This window comes from Erpetoichthys calabaricus, chromosome 16 (genome assembly GCF_900747795.2).
Source record: "Erpetoichthys calabaricus chromosome 16, fErpCal1.3, whole genome shotgun sequence".
In the NCBI taxonomy this organism is placed as follows: domain Eukaryota; kingdom Metazoa; phylum Chordata; class Cladistia; order Polypteriformes; family Polypteridae; genus Erpetoichthys; species Erpetoichthys calabaricus.
Window position 1 is genome coordinate 94,807,256 of NC_041409.2, and position 27,950 is coordinate 94,835,205.

At 45.7% G+C, this 27,950-nt stretch overlaps 1 protein-coding gene across 2 annotated transcripts in view; it reads right to left on the minus strand.

Annotated features, from left to right (window-relative positions):
- cdc42ep5 (CDC42 effector protein (Rho GTPase binding) 5) overlaps positions 1–27,950 on the minus strand; it is a 61,506-nt gene that overhangs the window by 23,466 nt on the left and 10,090 nt on the right. The window contains exon 1 of one of the 2 annotated variants that reach the window (XM_028821505.2): positions 1,329–1,789. The exons of the other annotated variant lie outside the window; for it this stretch is intronic. The gene's annotated coding sequence lies outside the window, so the exon portion shown is untranslated. Of the gene's footprint in view, positions 1–1,328; positions 1,790–27,950 lie in introns of those variants that run through there. 2 annotated transcript variants of the gene reach the window in all.

Below are 27,950 nucleotides of genomic sequence, written 5' to 3' on the forward strand. Positions count from 1 at the left end.
ACGTCTTAACGCCTGTTAATTAACACCCGTGTTCTTGCTATGTGACGCACGTCCTTTTCATTAATAATTTCTTCACTAATTTACCTTTGATACACATTACGATTACTGGCCAGTAGTAACTTGGATCGGTCATCCCTTTTATATAACAGTTCACAGCAAACGAGCAGACAAATCCCGCTGGCAGCGACTTGGGCGGGTGTTCGGCCCTTGCACTGTCATCTCCATTTATTTTAGTTTCTACTTTGTTTTCTGAGTGTTTTAACAAACCTGTGTCTTTATGTTAAATAATTCTGTATTTAGGCACTTACTTGCATTTTATTTGTGAACTGCGCCTGCGCTCACTTGAAGAGCGCCATACAACAATAAACTGAATGGAACTGAAATGAATGTGGCATCGGCACTCGGATGTACGAACCGTTGCAGAAGATGCGTTGCATAGGGGTCCAATAATAGCCATTCTCATGATATGGTGGGCGTGGCGGACTAAAGTAAACCGCAAAGTCTTCAATCGGACTTTGGCCGTAAGTACAGCGCGGACATGAGCTACACCGCTACGGCGCGGGGCCAAAAAAAAAAAAAATCTTGTACACCCATTACAAAGGAAAGCAAAGCAGCGAGTTGCGCCCCCAGTCAACACTAAGAACTGCGTCGCCATACCACCCTGCAACACATTTCACAGAGTCCTTCACAGACTGCCTCATCGCTTGAGCAACGTTATGAAAAAAACGCTGTTTTATATAGCGCCTTTCACATACGTCGTCCAGGTACCCATCCAGCATGACAAAAATGGCTGTTTTATATAGCGCCTTTCACATAAAAGTTGTCCAAATACCCTGCCCCCCCCAAAAAAAAAATCTTACATACTCATTGCAAAGCAACTTGTTGCGCCCCCCTGTCTGTACTATAAGTCGCCATATCACCCTGCAACACATCATTTTACAGAGTCCTTCACAAAGGGCCTCATCACTTGAGCAACTTTACGATAAAAACGCTGTTTCATATAGCGCCTTTCACATACGTTGTCCAAGTACACTGGCCAAAAAACAAATCGTAGATACTCTTTGCAAAGCAAAGCCGCTTATTGCGCCCCCTGTCAGTACTAAGAACTGCGTCACCGTACTACCCTGAAAAACACGTAATCATTTTACAGAGTCCTTCACAAAGAGCCTAATCACTTGCAAAACGTTATGAAAAAAACAGTTTTATATAGCGCCTTTCACGTAAGTTGTCCAAGTACCCTTGCAGAATGCCGTGCTGGAAAAAAAACTAAAAATAAAACTTTTCAATATTTAAGAGGACAACATTAAAAACATATATAAATGACTTACCGCTCACTCACGGAAAGAATCCGAAGTGTCCAGATGTGAGGTGGTTGGTGCTGAGAAGTCAGATTAAGACGTTAAGTTCCTTCGTGTGATCAGAATTAATTTGTGTTTTACAGCGTTGCTTTAGTAACAACCACCACTGTCATAGAACTGCTGGTCAAAACCGGACCGGTCCCATTTTAAGAAAAAGCAATAACGAGGTGAAGGATCTCCTGCAAGCGAGGCACGTTTTTTGAGAGAGCGCTCTGCGGTCACCTTTGTATTCGAGAGTCTCTCCGATTGCTGCCACTTCGATCCGTGCTCTGCAGTCTCGTTTTGTTCACGTGTCTTCAATTTCCAGCCTCACACCCAGGAATGTCAGCTCAGAGCCTGCAAGCTCTTCATGGAGACACCGGTTTACAGTGCGTTTCTAAAACAACCCGTTTCGTAATTTCATTGAGCAGCTCGCACTGTCTGAGTCGGCGCCTGTGGTCGCTCGGTGTTTAACGCACAATTAACACTTCTCACCTCCGCCTGGTGACAGCTGGTTAATCGTAACCTTTCACTGGGGCGGACCCCTGAGTGGATCTTGTGCGAGACGAGCTGGGATGTCGTCAGTGTCCTTGATCTTTATATAGCGCCTTACACGTTGAGTACTATCAATGATTACTCCATAGAGTGATTGGCGTTATATTGAGTCAAACGAACGGGACAAAAGTCAAATGATTAAAAGAAAACTGGAGCGGCACCAGAAGGCTGCGCGTCACTCAGTCAGCGGTCTCCGCGTCCACTCCGCTCAGCCCACAAATCGCAAAAGAAAAGAAGAAAAGAGCAGACGAGGACACGGGGAGTGGCAGACACCGCTGAGAGGTTTAAGGAGAGAATGGCAGTCAGAAAGACGGGATAAACGATCAAAAGTTCCGATGCTTAATCCGATTTGCAGTGCGGCTCCCTCATTGAATTTTTTTTACAATGCATACGAATTTCCAAAAAGGCATGTTAGTTTTTATACTATTATTATTCACTAAAAAGCTAGCATTAAAGGATGAGTGAATACATTAACAGTAATAGTGACTCGTCTTGTGTTGAGCCTGTTTAATCCCAGCATAAATTAAAATAATTTTCTAGCACATTTATTATACCAATAATACTGCACCCAACTATTATTATTAATTCTTCTATCAGTTTTTATTTTTTTCCCACTGTTTAGATGGCAATGGCTGCATAACAGGACAAGGAGAGAATATGAAAATTCCGCACAGGCAGTGACAAGCGCAGGACTTGAAGCAGACCTGTGGAGACGTGAGTGCCAACTACACACATTGGTGTCCGTTTATTAAAAAGCCATAATGCTAGTACTAATCGCTATAATAATTCCATCCATCCATTATCCAACTCGCTATATCTTAACTACAGGGTCACGGGAGCCAATCCCAGCCAACACAGGGTGCAAGGCAGGAAACAAACCCCGGGCAGGGCGCCAACCCACCACAGGGCGCACACACACCAGGGACAATTGAGAATTGCCAATGCACCTAACCTGCATGTCTTTGGACTGTGGGAGGAAACCCACACAGACACGGGAAGAACATGCAAACTCCACGCAGAGAGGACCCGGGAAGTGAACCCAGGTCTCCTAACTGCGAGGCAGCAGCGCTACTCACTGCGCCACCATGCCACCCCTATAATAACTCTACTAATTAAAATATAAAGATGTATAATAGTTAAAATATTCATGAATTACTAGGTCTATTAAACAATACAGACATACTACTACTGCGGTGGGTTGGCACCCTGCCCAGGATTGTTTCCTGCCTTGTGCCCTGTGTTGGCTGGGATTGGCTCCAGCAGACCCCCGTGACCCTGTAGTTAGGATTCAGCGGGTTGGAAAATGGATGGATGGATGGATGGACATACTACTGATAATAATAATGGTTTAAACTAGTAGCCGTAGTAGGATGTTCATGCTGTGTTTTGTTCATAGCCAGCAGCTATTGCACCTGCACTTCAGAAGAGGTCATCTACCTGACGCTCAGCATGTTCAGGCCAGGCCAGTACTTAGAATTCATGGGAAAGGCGCTATATAAATAACTTGTTATTGTTCTTTTAATATCTAGGAAAAAGCATGGGGTGCTGCTGGAAGAAGTGTTGGTGAGACCAGCAAGGGGCGCTTACCCTGTGGTTTGAAAGTGGCTGCCAATGCCCTCACTGCAGTGACAGGGACAAAGTGCTGCAAAAGAGACGTAAAACCGAGGCCCTGACTCTCTGTGGTCATAAAAGATCGCTGGGCATCCTTCATGAAGAGGTGAGTCCTGACTAAATTGCCTAACATGGCCTAGTCCCTAATTGGCTATCTCTCTCACCCCTTCTCCACCTAACAGCTAGTGTATGGCGAGTGTGCTGGCGTGAAAATAGCTGCCGTCACATCATCCAGGTGGGTGCTGCACATTAGTGGGGGTTGAAATGCATGGATCTCCACTCACTGAAACACTTTGAGTAGCGAGAAAAGCACAATACAAATGTTAATAATAATAATAATTATTATTATTATTATTATTTTTACCATCATGCCTATTATTGTTATTAAACAGTTTTGATGCCATAGTAATGATAACCTGAGGCAACCTTCAGGTAATGTGGGCAGGTAGAATAATCATCATCTTCTTCATCATCATCTGTTTATCCATCCATCCATTATGCAACCCGCCATATCCAAACTACAGAGTCATGGGGGTCTGCTGGAGCCAATCCCAGCCAACACAGGGTGCAAGGCAGGAAACAAACCCTGGCCAGGGTGCCAGCCCACCGCTCTCATGTTTATTTAACTGTAATTTTCTCAGTCTTTCTGTCACTTTTGACTATTGATGAGCATGGGGATTACAGACAGACACGTCAGACACATCATCTGAACGCTCAGCTCCCACTTTATCACCACAGTTCTATAAAACAAGGGGTCTGAGTTACAGTATGTGGTCCACAAGCATGTGCCAAGCGGTCCGCAAACTGACCCAATTGCCTTTCTTAGATGAACATTCGTACTGATAAGGTGACATGGAATTTCTCCAGGATGCGGACCACAGAGCACCGTGTCTGACGTTCTTGCAGACGAGGACGTCTTTCACTTCTGAACTTCTCCTTCTTCTTCCCGCTCCATTCTCTCTGAGTCAGCATGGTAGCTCGTAGAGAGCAGCAGGACAACACAGAAAGAGGTGGAGGGGCACTACAAGTTTGACAGTCCTGTTCTTTTCATTGCCCTTCCCTGGGCACCTTCCAAAAACAGTGACGGGCGCTAACATTAAGAAGGTGCTTTCCTAATAAACAGTTTACTAATTCTACTCTTGTGTGCCAGCTCTTCTTCTTCTTCTTCTTCTTACATATTGAGTACATGTAGAATGAAGAATGTGATGATTGTAAAGAAGAATTTATAGTAACAAGCAGCTAACCTGCACCTATTTGGACTGTGGGAGGAAACCCATGTAGACATGGGGAGAACATGCAAAATCCACCCAGGGAGAACCCGGGATGGGAACCCTGATCTCCTTACTGAGTGTCACCCTATGTTACACTAGCCATCCATCCATCCATCCATCCATTAAATTATATTAAATTCTATTATCTTTGTGGACCTGGAGACAGCATATGACCGGGTGCCTCGAGAGAAGTTCTGGTATTGTATGAGGAAGTCGGGAGTGGCATAGAGGTACGTAAGAGTGGCACAGGATATGTAGGAGGGAAGTGTGACAGTGGTGAGGTCTGTGCTAGGAGTGACGGAGGTGGAATTACATCAGGAATCGGCTCTGAGCCCTTTCTTATTTACAATGGTGATGGACAGTTGACATACGAGATTAGACAGGAGTCCCCATGGACTATGATGTTTGCTGATGACATTGTGATCTGTAGTGATAGTAGGGAGCAGATTGAGGAGACCCTGGAAAGGTGGAGAGGAATGAAGGTCAGTAGGACCACCAAGACAGAATACATGTGTGTGAATGAGAGGGAGGTCAGTGGAATGGTGAGGATGAGGGGAGTAGAGTTGGCGAAGGTGGATGAGTTTAAATACTTGGGATCAACAGTACAGAGTAATGGGGATTGTGGAAGAGAGGTGAAGAAGAGAGTGCAGGCAGGGTGGAATGGGTGGAGAAGAGTGTCAGGAGTGATTTGTGACAGATGGGTATCCGCAAGAGTGAAAGGGAAGGTCCACACCAGACCAGTTGGTGGCGAGGTTCCCTGATCCGTTCTCTTTCTCCACTGCAGACCCAGTATGGGAAATTCCGCGTGGCCCCCATGACGTCACTTCTGGTCAGGAGCCCCAGGACGCCACTTGCGGTCCAGAAGATACCCCTTCCGGTCACAAGCCCGATGACGTCACTCCCGGTTCCGGTTATGATTACCTCACTTCCTCTGCTGCACTTTAAATACCCAGCATCTCCACCTCATCAGTTAGTTCTGTTTTGGACTCAAACCTGTACACATCTGTATTACAAATTCATCCATTTTGCAGCCAGAAAAAATGACACGGGTGGCTGTCCCAAATCTTTTTTGTGGATCCGGTCTCATCTTTGACACTCTCTGGGGTGCATATCATAAGGGCAGGGGGGTGGCCCAGCCACACGGGTTAGCTACCGTACAGTCCTAAGCTTGGCCTAGGGCACAAAATAACCTGGCACTGGCAATGGGTGCCAGTCCATCACAATGTCCACCCTAAACAGCCAGCCAGCCAGCCAGCAGGCGTGGGATTTGAACCAAAGATGCCAGATGTCTGAGGAGGCAGCGTGAAATCACTGCACTGCCCCGTTCACTCCTTAGCTCAGCTATTTTCGTTACTACGTGGAGTTTGAATCCCTTGTGATTTATGAGTTTATAAGTGAGTGTGCATAATCCATTAGAAAGAGTAACTACCTGCAAATGAACCGAAGCCTATTGCAGAATAATTGGTTGCAGGACAGGAACCAACACTGGATAGCATGCCAGTTCATCATGTGGCGCACACACACACACCACAGTCAGACCAGTTTAACCCTTGAAGCCCATGACTTGGTTGAAGCCACGTGGAGACGGGTAAAATGTGCAAACTACACAGCGCTGGCAAGCAGGCTAGGAATCCATCTGAGACTAATTGGAGGTAGCAGCCTCCGAGGCTAGGGGGCGCTAGCCCGTCCAGGGGCGCATTCATCCATGCACCCACATGGACTCATGTGAAGGTAATCCTGCATGGGTGGACCAGCCCACCAGTGTTGTGCCTGAACGAGTTCAAAAGAGCGCCTTCGTTGAACAAGCTCATTTTTCTAAGAACGGTGAACTTAACGTAACGTGTTAGCAAGTGAAGAACTTGAACGTGAGGCTAGTTCAGTTTTGGGTGACATTCTGGATTTGGTTTAGGTCCCGATTAAATGTTTTGCTTTACCCTGTAATGTAGGGGTGGAGCCGAATCCAAATACGGTATTCGGATAAGCAGAAATAGTGGATTTTTACAAATACAAAAAATTTTTTGCCATTTATTTGTATTTGGAAAAAATAACATTAAGTCAAGTGGGTGCCGTCTGTGTCCACCTGCTTGTGCTTAAGCTGCACCCCCGCTGACACGAGCATGCGGTGATGCTCCACTTTCGCTTTTAGGAAAAAAATATAACCTTTATATTTTATTTTATTTTAAAGGTTATATTTTTCCCCATTGGACATGCAATAGGGGCGGGCACGGTGGCGCAGTGGGTAGTAAGGAGACTTCCCAGGCCCTCCCTGCGTGGAGTTTGCATGTTCTCCCCGTGTCTGCGTGGGTTTCCTCCCACAGTCCAAAGACATGCAGGTTAGGTGCATTGGCGATCTTAAATTGTGCTTGGTGGGTGTGTGTGTGCCCTGTGGTGGGCTGGCATCCTACCCGGAGTTTGTTTCCTGCCTTGCACCCTGTGTTGGCTGGGATTGGCTCCAGCAGACCCCTGTGACCCTGTAGTTAGGATATAGTGGGCTGGATAATAGATGGATGGACATGCAATATGTGATATGAATTTTGATCGGCAGCATAATCGGTTAGTTGACCTACAGCCACCATTTGTGTCACACGGTTGGAAATAGAGCAGTAATTTATATGTATACCTTCATCTATTAAATTTCTTTTTTGACCAGGAGGATATTAGCATAAATGGTTATACATGTTTGTTGTTGGGTATAACTCAATAAAGTGTATTTAAATCAGGGCCGGATTTATATGAAAAGAGGCCCTAGGCTATTCCACTTATGAGGCTCTTTCACCTTCCATTTTTAAGTTTGTAAATTACATGAGAGATAATAAAATTTTGCTAACAATTTGAATGTAGGCCCCTCTTGATCTTGAGGCCCTAGGCTGAAGCCTAGTTAGCCTATAGGAAAATCCGGCCCTGATTTAAATAAAAAAGTCTTCATAATTATTGTGTTTTATTCAAAAGCACTGTAATAGCCTAATATAAGACATGCAAAATTGAAAACAGTAAACTCCTGGGTCATTTATTCTCACTCCTTAAAAAATACAAAATGAACTGAACATGAACTATAGTTCAAAATTGAATGGTGAACTATGAACGTGAATTGATTCATTTTAATCTGTGTGAACTGCACTTTGAGTGAGTTCTTGTGAGGTGTGAACTTGCACAACACTGCTGCCCACCATAGGGCACACTAAACGCAGGCATACACTCATCCATCTACAAAGACGCTGACCGGGGTGGGACGCCATTCCATCGTAGACTTCTGTCCCTTAATGCATTTTGACATTTGCATTGCCCATCCGCTTGTAGTGCATTTTGCAGGTCACCTGACCTGATGCCCACCTAACAGAGCACACGGGCACAGCTGTGTATTTACATGGAACCCTGATCTTGGACTCCTTGGCATAACTGCCTGTAGAAAAGGGTCTCTGTTCTCTCTCTCTCTTCCTCCCCCCACCATCTTCCTCTCTCCTTTCTTTTCTTTTCTTTCTTTCTCTCTTGCTCTAATTTGTTCCAGCTGGGAGGCCAGCAGAGAAACAGTGCCGGTATTTTTCATATCACCCATAAAACCCTGACTTCCGCCAAGCAAAATGTGAAATTACTTTAAAACTAAAGCCACACGCAGGATCAGATTTCAGCCGGGGGCTGGGGGATGAACGACTGCACAAAGAGTCATGGAAGCGACTTGGCCGGCTCAGCGATGGGTTTTCATGTTAATAAAGACAGCTCAGCACTGCGACATTCTGAGACATCTGAGAAGAAACGAGGAAACTGAAGACGATATGACACCAAATGGAGATGGGCAACTCCAAGTCGGAGATTTGACAAAGAAGTGACATGACTAAGGGAAAGAGGAGAATTAAAGGGTCTGCAAACTTAAAAAAAGAGTGATGACAGCAGACAAAAGGGAAGTGACGGGGTGAGGGTGGCGATGGGATTAAAGTCTAATCTCACCTTGAGGCCATCAGACGGCCCTGAGCTCTTCAAACAATCCCATCTTCATCTTCTCCGCCCACACTCTCTTGACTCCTCATCCATCACTAACCCCAGACGTCACAGTGCGGTCTTCTGTTCTAAATTTGGCAGCGATGGGGTGTGAACTGACCCACTGTGCTCTGTGTGGACTGAGAGACAGACCACCATATGGTGGGCCCAGTCGATTGGGAGCCTGACTAACCTGTGGTGGGCCGTGTGGAGGTGGAGGCCAGACTGACCCACTGAGACCTGGGTGTATTGTATACTCCACTGATAAATCATGGAGTTTGTAAATTAGCACCTTGAGCATGGGAAAGGCGCCATATCAGTAAAATGTATGATGATGATTATTATTAGCAGCCAGACTGACTCACGGAGACATGGGTGTATTGCGTACTCCACCGATAAATCATGGATTTAATGAATTAGCGCCTTAAGCATGGGGAAGGCACCATATAAATAAAATGTATTATGACGATGATGATGATGATTATTATTAGCAGCCAGAATGACCCACGGAGACCTGGGTGTATTCCACCATTAAATGATGGAGTTTGTGAATGGGAACATGGGAAAGGGGCCATATAACTAAAACGTATGAGGATGATGATGATTCTTCTCCTTCATCTTTCAGCTACTCCCGTTAGGGGTTGCCACAGTGGATCATCTATGATTGTTATTATTATTATTATTATCAGCCAGACTGACCTACGGAGACCTGGGTGAATTGCGTACTCCACCGATAAATCATGGATTTAATGAATTAGCGCCTTAAGCATGGGGAAGGCACCATATAAATAAAATGTATTATGACGATGATGATGATGATTATTATTAGCAGCCAGAATGACCCACGGAGACCTGGGTGTATTGCGTATTCCACCATTAAATGATGGAGTTTGTGAATGGGAACATGGGAAAGGGGCCATATAGCTAAAATGTATGAGGATGATGATGATTCTTCTCCTTCATCTTTAAGCTACTCCCGTTAGGGGTTGCCACAGTGGATCATCTATGATTGTTATTATTATTATTATTATTATTATTATTATTATTAGCAGCCAGACTGACCTACGGAGATCTGGGTGAATTGCATACTCCACCGATAAATCATGGAGTTTGCAAATTAGCGCCTTGAGCATGGGAAAGGCGCCATATAAAAAAAAAGTATGATTATTATTATTATTATTATTTATTATTATTAGCAGCCAGGCTGACTCATGGTGGATAGTGCTGATTGGGAGACCAAGCTGATCTGCAATGGATTGTGGGAATCGGGAGCTGGTCTGCCAAATGGGGGACCAGAATGACCCACGGTGGGCTGTGTTAAGACCCATGGTAGGTATCAGTTGTTAGACCCACCTGATCCATGGTGGGCTGTTTTATTACTAGGAAGATTGGCCTGATCCATGGTGTGGACTGTAACAGTTGGGAGAGCAGCCTGACCCCTGGTGGGTTACATAAATTAGGAGGCCTGCATGACCCCGCTGCGTGGAATGGGAGCTGGAATGATCCACAGTGGGCTGTGTGAATTGGTGGGCCAGACTGATCAGCTGTGGGCTTTGAGCCATACTGACCTAGGGTGGGCTGGGTGGATTGTGGGGCCATAGGTTCTCCGGTCTGCCACTTACATTCTGGCTTCTGGTTTGGGCCACAAAAGTCAAAATTACGACTAGCGTTGGGAAAACGTTAGATTAAAAAAAGCTGAAGTCCCAAGTTAAATGCACAGCATCCTGCCACAAATGAACGGCACGAGATCTGCAGGTCGCCAGGCGTTCCGACCACGGCCCACAAGCAGCACGATGGAATTTCGAGCACGGCTTTAGGCTCGCCTGCGTGTGCCGCCCGACTTGTGAAAGCTGATGTGTTTCGTCTCTGCTACTCCTTTGATGTGAATCACATGAAAAGCGTTCACCACTACAGCTGGACAGGATACAGAGCTGAGGGCCTCAGATAACAGATAGACAGATAGCGAGACGCCAGAGCCGGGCAAATGTTTAAATGATACACGTTCAAGCTGAAGAAATACAGAAAAAAAAAAAAGTGGCAGTTGGTGGCTCCTGTGCACAAATCTCAGCTGTGAACCCTGGTCTCCTTGATGCCAATGCACCACTGTACCACCCTGGTATATTGCCATCCATTATTTTATATTATAACAAACCCTTATTCTAATCTGCTTAATCCTGAGGAAAGTGGTGGGGTGTTGGTGCCTATCCTAGCAGGCATAGGGAACAAAGCAGGAACAATCACCGGAACCAGGGTGCCAGTCCATCGCAGGGTGAACACACTCATACTCACACACACACACAATATGGCCACTTTAGCAGCAACCCTACATATTTTACACTTGAGTACATGCAGAAAGAAGAAAGTGATGATTGTGAAGAGGAATTTAACAGTACTGAGCAGCTAACCTGCACCTATTTGGATTGTGGGAGGAAACCCATGTAGGCACGGGGAGAACATGCAAAGTCCACCCTGGGAGAACCCGGGATTTGAACCCTGATCTCCTTACTGAGTGTCATCCTATGTTACACTAGCCATCCATCCATTAAATTATATTAAATTCTATTATCTTTATGGACCTGGAAACAGAATATGACAGGGTGCCTCAAGAGCAGTTGTGGTATTGTAAGAGGAAGTCAGGAGTGGCAGAGAAGTACGTAAGAGTGGCACAGGATATGTACGAGGGAAGGGTGGCAGTGGAGAGGGAGTGACGGAGGTGGGATTACATCAGGGATCGGCTCTGAGCCCTTTCTTATTTGCAATGGTGATGGACAGGTTGACAGACGAGATTAGACAGGAGTCCCCGTGGACTGTGATGTTTGCTGATGACATTGTGATCTGTAGTGATAGTAGGGAGCAGGTTGAGGAGACCCTGGAGAGGTGGAGATATGAGAGGAGAGGAATGAAGGTCAGTAGAAACAAGACAGAATACATGTGTGTGAATGAGAGGGAGGTCAGTGAAATGGTGAGGATGAGGGGAGTAGAGTTGGTGAAGGTGGATGAGTTTAAATACTTGGGATCAACAGTACAGAGTAATGGGGATTGTGGAAGAGAAGTGAAGAAGAGAGTGCAGGCAGGGTGGAATGGGTGGAGAAGAGTGTCAGGAGTGATTTGTGACAGACGAGTACCAGCAAGAGTGAAAGGGAAGGTCTACAGGACGGTAGTGAGACCAGCTATGTTATATGGGCTGGAGACGGTGGCACTGACCAGAAAGCAGGGGACAGAGCTGGAGGTGGCAGAGTTAAAGATGCTAAGATTGGCATTGGGTGTGACGAGGATGGCGAGGATTAGAAATGAGTGCATTAGAGGGTCAGCTCAAGTTGGAAGGTTTGGAGACAAAGTCAGAGAGGCGAGATTGCGTTGGTTTGGACATGTGCAGAGGAGAGATGCTGGGTATATTGGGAGAAGGGTGCTAAGGATAGAGCTGCCAGGTAAGGGGAGAAGAGGAAGGCCTAAGAGGAGGTTTATGGATGTGGTGAGAGACGACATGAAGGTGACGGGTGTAACAAAACAAGATGACGAGGACAGAAAGATATGGAAGAAGATGATCCGCTGTAGCAACCCCTAACGGGAGCAGCCGAAAGAAGAGGACATTACTACAGAGTACAGTCATTTTCAAACTCACTTAGTCCTGAACAGGGTCACTGGAGTCTATTCTAGCTAGAAATATATTATATGATATTATATTATATTATATTATATTATATTATATTATATTATATTATATTATATTATATTATATTATATTATATTACTAGCAAAATACCTGCGCTTCACAGCGGTGAAGTACTGCTTTAAAATTTTTATTCAGAAGAAACATAAACCTTTTTAAACTTAGAGAAAATATCCCAATAATTATTTGTTAAGGATCTCTTTGTATACCACGTTGTCATTTCGGCCCTCCGGTTGTAATATGACCAAGCTGTGCGCTGAGCTTACTCTTGAGCATGCAATGTATAGTTGGCCATGTGAAAAGCAATGTCGCCTCAAAGCAATGCCAACCTTTTGTAGGGTCTGTCCCTGAGACTTATTAATTGTCATTGCGAAGCAGAGCCTTACTGGAAATTGGAGGCGTTTGAATGGAAATGGGTTTCATCGATAACTTCACATCCAGCTTTTGAGAGTTTAAACATTCATAAACATCAAAGTGTCCACTACTCAAATCGTCACCTGTGAATCTAAGATGTTTAAGAGGCATTGGCGGTTGTCTGAAGGTGTAAAATATTTGGCCATTTAGGTACAATTGAAAGCGACAACCGAACAATTCAGCGGCAGCCATCAACTCACATGCAGAACCACAGGTGAAGGGCTTAAGCATTTCGCTCTTCTAGTGCTCCTGTGTAGTATAATTATCTCCTGTACCGTCATCAGTCCACACCTTGAACCTGTCGCAGTCATTCAATACATAAGACACAATGTTCCTCTGGATATCAAGAGTGATCCTGATATGGCCGTGCAATATGTAACACAGAGAATGGAAAAGGCAGGCGCCATCTCCGGGCATGGAAACCACTCAGTGAGTGACAGTTCTTTGATTGATGGTGATCACCTCGATAGACATGTTAATGGGGGTACGGTTGGAACGATAAAGGAAATGGGTACCTGAACAATGTAAACTAAGTCTAAAATACCTACACAATAGCTATAGTCGTGATAAACAAACAATAAAACAGCGGAGAAGCCGTGGATTAAATAAAAAGGCTGCAGTTATCAGCAGGGAGACGTGAATACCGTGGCGAAGCAAGGAAGGGAATGAAGAGACCGGAGCGACAGACGGCCTTATATAGGCAGACAGCCAACTACGTGGGAGGCATGGGGATGGGGGAATCAACGCCGCCTCACACGGTGACCGAGCTACAGGCTATGGACGTATATATGTATGTAAGTAGGATTCAGTTAGCGTTGGGAACATGCGTACCAAATTTCTTGAAGATGGGCCCATAACTAACAAAGACCGTTGGAAAGTTCAATATGGCGGCCGACAGTGGCGTCATACCACCGGAATAAGTATGTACATCGGTTTCGGTTAGCGCAGGGAAGCCGCCTACCAAATTTCGTGAAGATGGGGCGGTAAATAAGAAAGTTTAACATGGCGGACATTGTCGACCGTTGTGACCGTTACGCGTAGAATTTCAAAATGAAACCTGCTTAACTTTTGTAAACAAGCTGTAAGGAATGAGGAGTCTGCCAAATTTGAGCCTTCTACCTACACGGGAAGTTGGAGAATTAGTGATGAGTGAGTCAGTGAGGGCTTTGCCTTTTATTAGTATAGATATTATTCACTGGATACAAGTCAGGTCAGGTCAGGTTGGGGAGCATGCACTTGTACAGTGTGCTGCTGCACCCACCACACGATGGAACTTCTCGGGATCCTGGTTGGCAACCCCCCAGGCAGACATGCAGTCCAGTCTCACCCCCTGGAAATGACCCTCTATGTTCCACAGCCAGGTGTTACGTAGGTGTCCCCTTGGCCTGGTCCTTAGCAATGAGGGTCCTGTGAGCCGGATCACCCTCAGGTAATGGCCCGCATGGCCACAGTACCATAACTGACGCTCCCTCACAATGCAGGTCATGTGCGTCATTCGGGACTCCATGAGCAACACAGAGTGAAACCGAGTACCCAAGGATTCTCTGAAGAGACACAGGAGTCCAGTCTTCATCTCAGGTCACTGGATAGCGTCCATGTCTCACAACCATATTAGGAAGCACCAGGACTCTGAAGCTTCAGATCTTCGTCCTTTTGCACAGATATCGGGAGCACCACACACCCCTTTCCAGTGACCTCACTGGGTACAAGGCCCCAGATATGATGTACACGTACAACACCCACACACATTGAGGGCCATGTTGAACTTGACAATTAATTGAATCCGCACATCTCCCTGGATGTGGGAGGAAACCCACATGGACGCTGGAAGTCATGCAAACTCTTCCTGGACATCGAGTGGGCTTAGCATTCATGTGGCAGCATTGGCAACCACTGTGGCACTGTGCTGCCCTATATTCTAATATTTTATATTCCCAAAGCACCTTAATTCAGCACAGGATCAAGGGTGGCTGTACAATCGTAACATTTTCAAAGCAATTCGGGGTCATGGGGATTGTATAATACAAAGTATGGGGGCTGTTTCCTGCCTTGCACCCTAGGCTGCTGGGTAAGCCTCTGGACATCTTTGACCCTGAAAATGTTTTAAGTGGCATGGAGAGTATTGTGATGTGACAGAATATTCTGAGAAATGACCGGAAGCTTTCTGTATAAGTAAATGTGAGACTAGTGAGAAGGATTTGCGGATCTGACAGAGTAGTACTAAGGTGCTGTACCGTGTTAGCCATTATGGACGTAATGAGAAGTCAAGCAAAATGACCCCTTTTATTGGCTAACTAAAAAGATTACAATATGCAGGCTTTCAAGGCCAGATAAGGCAAGATAAGAAAAGCTTGCATATTGTAATCTGTTCAGTTAGCCAATAAAAGGGGTCATTTTGCTTGACTTCTCATAACATCCATAATCCACGGCCCCCTGACTTGCTGTCCCAGTGACTGCCTGTGAGTTTATTAGATGCATGGTGGTCACCGCTGTCAGGTGGTCACATGCTGGGCCTGTCATGACGTTTTTCTGTGTTGTGATTCTTTGCGTTGCATTCTTGTCTGTTTTGTAGGACTTGTATTAACTACAGTTTGCCCCCATTTGTGTCTGCTAAAATCAGCAGCATCTGCATGTGGTGATAAGGTCAAAATGTGCTTAGACACGTAAGGACTCGTGCTTCAGAATGTCACCGCACCTAACAGGCAGTTCAGCCCGAGAAGAAGGTGGACGTCTGACACAAAGTAAATTAGAGGCTCTTGATTCGGACACCGCTGAGGAATTCAGAATGGCAAGCAAATGGGAAGGAGGCCTCAGCCCGGAAATCTGCCATTCACAGCCGACCAGAAAAAATAGACTGGCATGTGTGCCCTTGATCAGGGTTGCTCTGGTGCAGGCTGCTCCTCGATCTCCCTTCAGGTGTTTGCCCCCTTTTTGTCATTTCTGATTTGTCTTTCTGTCTATTGAACTGCTAATAAAAAGATAAAAGGAGAGAGAGAGGAGTGTGAGGAATTGTGAGGCTTATGGCTGTCCACACATCTCATAAGGGCTTCTCAGATTGCTGTCAACAGGCAGCCCATCAACTTGACCGCTCAGGGTGAGAAGTAAAGCCTGGCAATTCACGGCCATCGTGACGGGCGCGTTTGGTGTTTTATCACGTGGATGTGCAGTACTTAGGAAGGGCGAAAATGTGACTGCAAAAGTAGGAGGGCAGCACGCTGGCACCGCAGTCTGGGCACAGCTCTTGGGTACTTGCTTTGCGCCCCCTTTGTGAAGTTTGCTTGTCCTCTTCATGTCTGTGTTGGTTTTTCTTCTGCTATTTCAGCTTGAGCTGGAGACCCCTCTCTTGTCTTGTATGAGTGTGTGTGTGAAAATGAGACTGCAAAAGTTGGAGGGCAGCACGCTGGCACTGTGGTCTGGGCACAGCTCTCGGGTACTTGCTTTGCACCCCCTTTGTGAAGTTTGCTTGTCCTCTCCATGTCTGTGTTGGTTTTTCTTCTGCTATTTCAGCTTGAGCTGGAGACCCCTCTCTTGTCTTGCATGAGTGTGTGTGTGAAAATGTGACTGCAAAAGTAGGAGGGCAGCACGCTGGCACTGTGGTCTGGGCACAGCTCTCGGGTACTTGCTTTGCACCCCCTTTGTGAAGTTTGCATGTCCTCTCCATGTCTGTGTTGGTTTTTCTTCTGCTATTTCAGCTTGAGCTGGAGACCCCTCTCTTGTCTTGCATGAGTGTGTGTGTGAAAATGTGACTGCAAAAGTAGGAGGGCAGCACGCTGGCACTGTGGTCTGGGCACAGCTCTTGGGTACTTGCTTTGCGCCCCCTTTGTGAAGTTTGCATGTCCTCTCCATGTCTGTGTTGGTTTTTCTTCTGCTATTTCAGCTTGAGCTGGAGACCCCTCTCTTGTCCAGTATGAGTGTGTGTGTGTGTGTGTGCGTGTGTGTGTGCACAAATGTGCCCTATGATGGACTGGCATCCAGTTTGGGGTTGGCTTCAGTACCCTAAGAAGGGTATTACAACTCCTTCTGGATTGTCTCCATTTTATTATTATTATTTACGTAATTGGATGATACCTTGGATATCATTTATAACATCTCATTACAATTAATTTCATTTTCAAATTAATCTCATAATATTTGAGATTATAAAAGTTAATAAGTTACATTTATTTATTTTTTCCAGGCAGGTCACATAATGGTGTCAGCAGTGGGATTTGAACCCACAACATCAGGGTTTGTAGTCCAAGGCCTTAACCACCACACCACACCAAATTGTCCCAATGTGACTTGAGTACACAATTGAGTCCATTGGGGTGGACTGGCATCCTGTCTGGGAGGTTTGTGTGAATGTGTGCCCACTTCTGTACTAGGACCGCTTTTTGGATTGGCTCATCATGAGTGAATGTCGATGCATGTGTTTGGTTGGGCCCTGTGCTCAACTTGCGTCCCATCCAGGTTTCACTCAATGTGTCTTCTTGTCCCATCTAGGCGTCTGATCCAGTGTTGGCACTGGTTAAGGACTTCAAAACCTGAGGTTGTGGGTTCAAATCCCACTACTGACACCACTGTGTGACCCTGAGCAAGTCACTTGACCTGCCTGTGCTCCAAAAGAAATGGCACCAATTGTATCTCAAATGTTGTAGGTTGCCTTGGACAAAGGCATCAGCCATATAAATAAATAGATTTGGGATTCAATCCAAGGGTGATATGATGGGAGTGAATGTGGGTACAGGCACAGGTGTACCCCAGTAATGAGCTGGGGTTGGCTCTCTGTCACTTAATATGGGCACATGCTTGAGTCTTTCCACTGCTGCCCCTAGTGTCCAATCAAGACTTGGCTGCTGGTGAGTGAAAGTGCCCTCAGAATTGGCACTATGAAAGCCCTGTCCACAGTTGGCACTATGTGAGGAAGTTGTGAGTATATGTGTGAATGGGCACACAATTAACTGCAGTACCATCCAAGCTCGGGCAGCTGTGAGTTGAGAACATAGTTGAGTCCAGTGCTGTGGGCTGGCATCCTGCCTGAGGAATGTGAAGGAATACGTGCCCCACTGCACATGTGCCCAGCTTTGGACTCAGACCACTTGGATGTGGATGCATGTACGGGTACGCGCCCTGTGCTGAAATAAAGCCCCATCCAGGTTTAACTCCTTGTGAATGATTGTGATTGCATGCCAAACTGTCCCATCCAGGACTGGCACAATGGAAGCGAATGTGGGTGCACAGATAAGTGTGCTCCATTGGTGAACTGGGATCCTATCGGGGATTGACTCCTGTTGGGTGAATGGGATTCCAGGGTTGGCACGATGTGAATAAATCAGGACCAGTGGACAAGTGTTCCCGATGATGGACTGGTATGCCATTCTGTGCTTGTGAAGCCATCCATGTGTGAGTGTCAAATCTAGGTTAGCTCCAGTACCCTATGGTGGTCCTGGGATATCATCTAAAGTTGGCACGGTGGGAGTGAATGCCAGCGTAAGCCTGAGTGTTCCTAGGATTGACTACATAAGAGTGAATGTGCGCACATGTATTGCCCGACCCAGGACTTTTTCTATCTGTTATTCCTGCCCTCCCTTCCAAGAGTTGATTCCTGCCCTTGTGGTCGGTGTTTCTAGGGTGGGCTTCAGCCCCAATGACCCTGAAATGGGTTAAGTGTGCTTGATAAAGAATGTGTGGATATAGGGAGAAATGTCAGAGAAGGAGAGGATCACAGGGTGAAAGGTGCAACAGGTTACAAATCTGATGTGTGGGGCCCCCTAGTGGTCAAGGTGTTGGGATACACCACACAGGGTGGCCTGTTCAGTCCCCATCGCCCACTCTTTGAGTTACTTCATCGTCACACCCTGAATGGCGCTCACTCTTCGAAGGCACTATATCAGACAATCGAGTGCCTTTCTGTTGCTGCTGTCCTGGCCCACGTTTCCCAACAGGACTCAGACAGCGCAGGGCTTTCGTGGTTAACCATGAAAGTCTGTAGAGACGTTGCACCCCAGGCAGTATCAAAGTCAAGCCGCCGTGCATTAAGCAGGAATGTCGCAACGCTGCAGATAATGAGCCTGCTGCTCACTAGGCCTCCCCTCCACGCCCTGCCTGCGACGCTATTGAGAAACATGTGTTTGCCGAGCGGTTAATGGGCTGCCATTTCTGGATGACAAAGCTGTACTTTGAGATCTGCTGATGCGGCTGCTGGCTGAAGTTGTTTTTCATTCCTTGGAACATGTGCACGCCATCGGGCGGGCGGGCTGGCGGTCCGCTGGCAGACGGCATTTCAGGCGAGGAATCTGGGAGACGCGCACAAGTGGTCTAACACAAAGGACCCCATCAGTGACAGCCTGCAGCTTTAACAAACACAACACCTTATGACTTTTATAGCGCCTTTTGGCTCTAAACAGCATACTCTGTTATTGCCTCAGTATTTATGTAATGTGAAGTCGCCCTTGTGAGCCCCTGCAGGTGAAGTGAGTCACTCGAATCACTCAATTCTAAGACTGAAATCGACAACCCTGTGACTTAATATAGTGCCTTTCACAGCCCAGTAAAACATTCCGTATGATTACTTTCACATTTGTGTAATGTGACACAAAGTCAGGGGTGACACTGTGACAACAGTGAATGTGTATATAGTGCCTTTGAGTGTAAATCTCGCCTTATAATATGTTATGGAATTCTTTTCAGATTTCTGGTACTGTGACCCGCTTTGAATCACACAACGTCAGGGGGTGAGGCTGAATTAGCAAACGTGACTTTATATCTCGCCTGTCCCAGTAGACCTCACCCCCACATTGTACTCTAATTACGTTCAGATTTCTGTAACTTCTAGCCTGGCTGGTGTGGTGTTACACCGAGTCAGGAATGAGATTGAGTTGACAATATAGCGCCTTTCGCAGTTTTACACCTTTTACGGAAGTCTTGTCATGTTTCTGTCATGTAATTTATAGCTGGTGTAGCAACCCACTGAGGACTGCACATTAAGTCAATGGATAGGTATATAGTGCCTTTGACAGTGAATCTCACCTCAGCTCATAATATTTCACACGTGTTATGGAATTATTCCTAGCGGGTACCGTGAGTCACACAAAGTCAGGGGTGAGACTGAATTAACAAAAACCTCACTTCCTCATTTTACAAATTTTATGTCATTATGTTCATATTTCTGTAATGTGTGTCCTGGCTGGTGAGGGGGACTCACCACAACTTAATATTGAGCCAATATGTTGCCTTTTGCAGGAGATTTCAGTCATGTAAGTTGGTGGTGTGATTAAATTAAGAACATCAGTTTCATATATTGGCGATTCTAAATTGGCCCTAGTGTGTGCTTGGTGTGTGGGTGTGTTTGTGTGTGTCCTGCGGTGGGTTGGCACCCTGCCCAGGATTGGTTCCTGCCTTGTGCCCTGTGTTGGCTGGGATTGGCTCCAGCAGACCCCCGTGACCCTGTGTTCGGATTCAGCGGGTTGGAAAATGGATGGATGGCTGGAGTTTCATATAGCGCCTTTCACCTTAGCCAAACCCATTTTACCGTTGCCATATCTTCTATATAATACGCTACTGTGGCTGTTCGTTTGTCTCTCCAGGATTTTAAATCACTTGTAGCTTGTAAACCGTTTGACGTATTCACCTGAAATTTGGTAAACATATACTACGTGACGTCTACTATCCGCTTTCTGGGTGATGATTGGCCTCCTAGGTTATTCCTCTTTTTATTTTAATTTATTGTAGAATCAATTCTCGGCAGCAGCCAGCAGGGCGTATGGGCGCCGTTCTCATCCCTACCACCTTCGCCGACACTTTCCCTACCTCTTCATATCTTAAATCATTCTTGAGGCAGATTGAACACTTAAGTGCCAGCTTAAGTGAAAAATTAAAAAAAACGTACTAAGTACTAGTACGCAACACAAACACTGACTTAATCGGTTTTAACGTGAAAAGATGCTGACGAAAGACGAGAAGAAGCAGAGCACTAGGGTGGAGGAAAGAAGATCTGCTCAGGAAGCAACAAGCACATCAGCCTCTGAGCAAATGAATGGTAAACGTACAGAGAAAGAGGAGGAAAACTATCAGTCAAGTGTATTCACTGTATTTATCGTGCAGTCCGCCGTTACTGGTATATACTGTATATTGTGGCGAGCGGCTGGGGGTGGTACCCAGCCGGGATGCCTGGAAGGACCGGAGAAGGGATTACACCACTTCCAGACCACGGGGGGGCGACCGCCCTGGTGGCTATGAGGACCACAGGGAAGGAGCATAGAAGCTCAACCCTATAGGGGCCCGTGGTCACCGCCAGGGGGCGCCCCAATGCCAGAGGAGCCCTGGCCCTAAGCACTTCTGCCACACCCGGAAGAACTGGGGGAAAGAAGATCAGGGACACCTGGAGTGCTTCCGGGTGCACAGCCAGGGATTTGCCAGCAGGCACTCATTGGGAGGCACCTGGAGCACATCCGGGTGGATATAAAAGGAGCCGCCTCCCTCCATTTGAGGGCTGGAGTCGGGAGGAAGAAAGATGGAGCTCGGGAGGAGAGGAGTGGAGGCGGACCTGAAGAGAGGCATTGGTTGTGAGGCCTAGAGTTTGGGGGGTGAAAGTGGGTTGTGTGCTGTGTGTTCACTGTAAATTATGAATAAACGTGTGTTAGGTTTTCCAGTCACCACAATATATATATATATATATATATATATATATATATATATATATATATATATATAAAACGTCTGATCATATAATCCTTTCAGTGATTGAACCCTAACCCTGAGGTCTTACAGAGCATCTTTCATAACAAACATCATTCTTAAATATTTCACAGATAACAGAGTAACTGCTTCAATAACTCTAATGCAAGCCTTGTCGGCTGAGGTGGCTCACTCGGAGTCACACTGTGAGACACTAGTGACACTGTGTGGCTATTTAGTATTGTGCCTTTTCCAGATTGTTCCAGATTACAGATTGAACACATATCTGTGTAATGTAAGTCTTAGCTGGTGTGGTGACTCACTCGGGGTCACAGGTACTTGACCAGTAGAAAATTCTTTGTTAGTTGTGGTTATTATACTTCAGAGACACCTGATATTCTATATGGTGGTCCACAAGAGTCTCTCCTGTGTCCACTGCTCTTTTAGATCTCCATGCTCTCATGAGGTCAGATGATCTCAAGGCATAACGTGAGCCACCACAGCTATGCTGATGACCCACAACTGTATTTATCAACAGCGCCTGATGACCCCGACTCTCTTGATTCCCTTATGTCTTCCTTGTGTTTCTGAATGGATGAGTAGTCATTTTTTTTTTGTTCTTTATTTCGCCTTATGCAATTTCTTGTATTAGAAATTTGTTAGTTTTCGCATACCCCTTAGGGTCAGAGCGCAGGGTCAGCCATTGTACAGCGCCCCTGGAGCAATTACAGGTTAAGGGTCTTGCTCAAGGGCCCAGCAGAGTAGGATCTCTTTTGGCAGTGACGGGGATTTGAACTTAGCCTCAGAGCCACCACTCCGCCCAATAAATTCTCAAACTATCCATCCATCCATCCATTTTCCAACCCGCTGAATCCGAACACAGGGTCACGGGGGTCTGCTGGAGCCAATCCCAGCCAACACAGGGCACAAGGCAGGAACCAATCCCGGGCAGGGTGCCAACCCACCGCAGTTCTCAAACTAAATAAGGAGAAATTGGAAATTTTAGTGATTGGCAAAAATGGATATAGAGAGGATATTAGAAATAAACTTGATCCATTATTAGGCTTGAAAGTCAAGACTGAGGTAAAGAACTTAGGGGCAATTATTGACTCTGAATCACATATTAATCTGATTACTAGGACAACATTTTTTCACTTAAGAAATATAACAAAAGTTAGACCCCTTATAATACTGCAAGACTGGCTCCAGCAGACCCCCATGACCCTGTGTTCGGATTCAGTGGGTTGGAAAATGGATGGATGGATAACACTGTAAGATGTGCTTTTGTTTTTATTCGACTAGATTACTGCAATGCACACTTCTCTGGACCACCCAAAAAAAGACATCAATCGATTACAACGAGTGCAGAATGGAGCTGCTAGAATCTTAACTAGGAAAAGAAAATCCGAGCACATCACCCCAGTCTTAACATCATTACACTGGTTACCTGTGCCATTTAGAATTGACTTTAAAATCCTGCTGATGGTTTACAGAGCCTTCAATCATCTGCTCCATCCTATATCTTGGAATGTCTCTCACCTTACACTCCAAATCGTAACCTCAGACCTTCAAAGTGAGAAGAGCTAAACTTTAAAGAAGTGGTGAGGTGGCCTTCTGCTGTTATGCACCTAAAATCTTAAATAGCGGACCGATAGAAATTCATCAGGCTAATATGGTGGAGCACTTTAAAGAGCTGCTAAAAACTCATTATTGTAACATGGCTTTCTCACAGCTTCATTTTAGTGTAACCCTGAAATTCTGTATATGCATTGAATTATCATTTTTTATCATGTTGTTTTTTCATGGCTCCACAATCCATACTCACCCCTACTTTCTCTGCTGTTCTCTTTCCGATTTTCTGTGGTGCTGATCTGCACCCCCACCACCTAATCAAAGCACCGTGATGTCCCTACATTGATGGATTGGAGGCCATCATCATCTAATTCTTCCACATGAAGCCTGAATACCATGAGGACTGATTTAGATCATTTATGTCAGGTAGAATGCCTAGTGAGGGCTGGGTGGTGTCGTGGCCTTGGAACCCTTGCAGATTTTGTTTTTTTTCTCCAGCCCTCTGGATTTTTTTTTGTTTTTTTTTCTGTCCTCCTGGCCATCTGACATTACTTTACTCTTTGTTACTTAGTATTGCCTAATCTTATTTTTATATTTTTCCTTTATTCTTTCTTCATCTTGTGAAGCACTTTGAGCTCCATCATTTGTATGAACATGTGCTATAGAAATAAATGGTGTTGTTGTTGTCACACCGTGAGTCAGTGTTGATGCATGAATGGACAGCCCTGTGATTTCATATAGCGCCTTTAACACCTCAAAACGTTTTAAAGAGGCGATGCGATTGTCTTCCTATTTCTGTAACGTTAGTCCTAACTGGTGAGGTGAACTCACTGAGGGTCACACAGTGAGTGAGTTGTGTGATTAAAGTAAGAAGAAGGATTTTATATAGTGCCTTTCGCAGGAAACCTCAACTAGACATGTGTTATACATGCTATATAATTAGTTTATCTGTGTGCTCTCATAATTCTTCCAGTCATTGAACCGCCCTCACTCTGATATAGCACCTTTCACTCTAAACGTCACTTCAGAGGTGTCCCGACACAGAGAGGTGAGACCCAGAATTCGACGCGACTCTCCCAGGATGTCACCGTTAGTCGGTAGCTCAGGCTGCGACCCAACAATAAGACATCATATAGCGCCTGCAGTCGGCTGGTGCCCTGCGGCCATATGTTTTAATCCTGCTAGAAAAGTCTGCACCCCCCCAACACAGCACCTCTGTATTGGATTAGGTGGGTTTGTAAAAGGATGAAAGGATGAAAGGCGGGTTGTTATTGGCTAAGCCTTTAAGTCCTGACTGTAACTTGAGGAGTCGCTCATTTTGATATCCACGCTCAGTTTCTGAAATGCTTTCCAGACGGACCCTCGTCAGCTCCAAGAAGCCAGCTTATCAATTTCCAGTCACAGAGGGCACCCCACATGCCCCCCCCCCCCCCCCCACACCACATTCCAACATACCAATCGAGTGATGGGTAAGTGGGTGGGTAGGGAGGGGATGTTTTGTAGAGGGTCTGTTTGTCAAACTACTCCAGCCTGTCATTTCCATGTTAGTTTCTGTCCCGTTATTTAATTCCATGGCTGATCACTTGAGTGAATGGACTGCCGGTGCTGAGACTCGTTTTTGTATTTTTTCCAAACTGAGACTTGGAAAAGAGAGAGAGTGAGAAAAAAAATTGGTTTGTGTTTCCGCAGGAATACAAAATCTGCTTCATCAAGGTTGTCAAAAGCCTCTATGAAGGATTGGGGGGGGGGGGGGGGTTGTTACTGAAAACAGGATTTGGACCACCCAAGAGACGACAAGAGAATAGTGCAACAACCCCCTCACAAAGTACTCTGCCACCCTGACCCTCACGCGCTTTGAAATGAAGGTCACCTCAGTGGCAGTCCTGGCCAAGCTGGTGTCCATCACATCTGCTCGGTGACTCCACCCTGCTCGCTGGCAGCCCCCTCCTCTGCCCTGCCAGACATTCACACGTGAGGCCGTCTGGCTCCATCCCACTTCCTTCTCGGACTCTGGGGACCGGACCGGAGTTACAAAGCTGGCAGGCAGCTGCAGCCTGCTTGTGAAATTAACTGAGGCATGTAAGTGTGCAAAACAAGATGGGTATCAGATATAGCGCCTTTTGCACTGCCGGCAAGCATAAGCCTAAGTTTTACATTGTAAGATAACTCAATATGTTCAGCACACAGAGGTGTGAGCAGCAACTGGCAGCAGGCGTGACAGACACGGGTAGTGCCAACCAAAGGCCAGCTGAGGTTTCCAGATATGAGGACCCACACTTATGTGGGTGACGTCAGTATGACAAAGCTGTTCATGCACCTCTGAGATATATGCTGCTGGACCACCAACTGTGGACAATCCGGATGCGAACACGTGACATGAAACCCACTGCGAACTGTTATACAAGGTCTGTTTGGAAAGTATCCAGCCATGTAATATGAAAAATAGACACATTTATTGAAGAAGATACTAGATACAAGAAATTGTTATAAAAGAACACACAAAACAACATGAAGGGTGTTAGATGACAGCAGGCCTCCATACTGGAGCACATTTGGGAACCAGCACCGAATACTGGGAGTTGTAGTCTGGCAGCAGAGCCCTACTGTTTATATGAAATTCCGTAATAGAGCACTGCTGGGAGACAAACTCCCTACTATACAGGACTTCCATATGACCCAGAAGTACTTCTAATCTGGAAAAAAAAATATCATCCAAAATTCTTATTGCAGTTTGTGATGGACTGGTGCCCCTTCTAGGGACATTAGATCCAATACTGATGGGGGTATGTAACCTGTGACCCCTGTCAGAACTAGTGGGCTTGGTGAATGAATGAATGAATGAGTGTTTGTTCCAGGTAAGTGCCTGGCACTGCTGTCTCACCATTCGGGGGACTTGTGTTGAGCATCATGGTCAATATGGAGTTTCCATGGTCCTCAGTCGTCATCCCAAATCCCCAAAACACATCCAAGCTCAGGTTTACCTGACATTTCTAGCTGATCCCCTTGTGGGTGACTGTGTGCACGTGTCTTGTGGCTGGCAGGGATCCCTTTTAAAATTGATGCTTTAAGTAAAACACAGGTCTACGAGTGGTTTTCATGTTTCAAGCAGGGGGAAATGTCACTTGAAGACCAACCAAAATCTGGCTGACCTTTCCACGATTAGGAATGACGAAAATCTTGAAAAAGTTCTCAATGTAATTTACAAAGATTTATCGTCAGATTATTGAAGAGATTTCTGAATCGACTTGGGTGTCTTGGAGTTCTTGCCACCCTCTCTACTCGCCTGATCTTCGCTCCATGCAGCTTTGTCTTATTCCGCATATGAAAAAAGAACTCAAAGGAAAGCGTTTTTGTACCATGGAAGAAGTCAAAGAAAAATCGCTACAGGCCTTGGACAACGCTCCTCTTCAGCGATTCCAAAAATGTTTCTACCAGTGGGAAAACTGTTGGGACAAGTGCATTCATTCACATGGAGAGTACTCCAAGTAAAAATTATTAAAACATTTTTTTTTTCAATTCTGATTATTTTTTTGAGTACCCCCTTGTATTTGTTACAGTTTTTAAACATTAACAATTGTGTAATTTTTACATACATAACACACATTATTTAGCTTGTTAACGGCTTAACATACAAAATAGTTTAAAAAAAGTCTAAAAAGTCTAGTATTAAAGTAAATTAAAAAGTGCTGCCTGGGGCGGACCACCCCACCCACCAGTTACACCAGTGCTGCTGTCTTGATCACAAGTTTTTAGGTTTATATGGCCCATCATGTCAGCCCACTCCAGGGCCACGACTAGTCAGCAGGCCAACATGACATTGAAACTCCTGTCATCTTTAATGTAATCATGAATCACTTAGGGCGGCACGCTGGCGCAGTGAGTAGTGCTGCTGCCTCGCAGTTGGGAGACCTGGGGACCTGGGTTCACTTCTCGGGTCCTCCCTGCGTGGAGTTTGCATGTTCTCCCCGTGTTTGCGTGGGTTTCCTCCCACAGTCCAAAGACATGCAGGTTAGGTGGATTGGCGATCCTAAATTGGCCCTAGTGTGTGCTTGGTGTGTTTGTGTGTGTCCTGCAGTGGGTTGGCACCCTGCCCGGGATTGGTTCCTGCCTTGTGCCCTGTGTTGGCTGGGATTGGCTCCAGCAGACCCTGTGTTTAGATTCAGCGGGTTGGATGGATGGATGGATGGATGAATCATTTAGTCACACTTTGTTTTATATAGCACCATTAGTAGCAGGAAGCATCAAAAGATGACCATAAAGCAATCTTAGAACCCCCCCATATCCACAGTTTAAGTTATCTGCGTTTTATCATGGCCTAAAAATATTCAAAAGAAAATTCCAGAAATAAATGATTCATGAGTTTCAAATTGAATGCCATTCAGAGCAAATGTGTTCCCCACTTTGGATACTTGGTGGCGTGTCCGTATCACAGCATTCCGCGTGCAGCGCTTGGCAAAAACCCAGCATGCCAGTAGCTGCACTACCGCATTTATTGGAGAGAGAGAGAGAGAGAGAGGACAAGTATGATAATTTACAATATATTTTATCATTATTTCATGGTGGTAATGTCTTATTCATATTGATGAGCCACAGTATGAAGTTATGGGAAAGAGTAGTGGAAGCTCAGTTAAGAAGGGACGTGATAATTAGTGGGCTGCAGTATGGTGTCATGCCAAGAAAGAGCAGCACAGATGTGATGTTTGCTCCGAGAATGTTGATGGAGAACTTTAGAGAAGGCCGGGAGGAGTTGCATTACATCTTTGTGGACCTGGAGAAAGCATATGACAGGGTGACAAGAGAGGAGCTGTAGTATTGCATGAGGAAGTCGGGAGTGGCAGGCAAGTACGTAAGAGTTGTACAAGATATGTATGAGAGAAGTGTGACAGTGGTGAG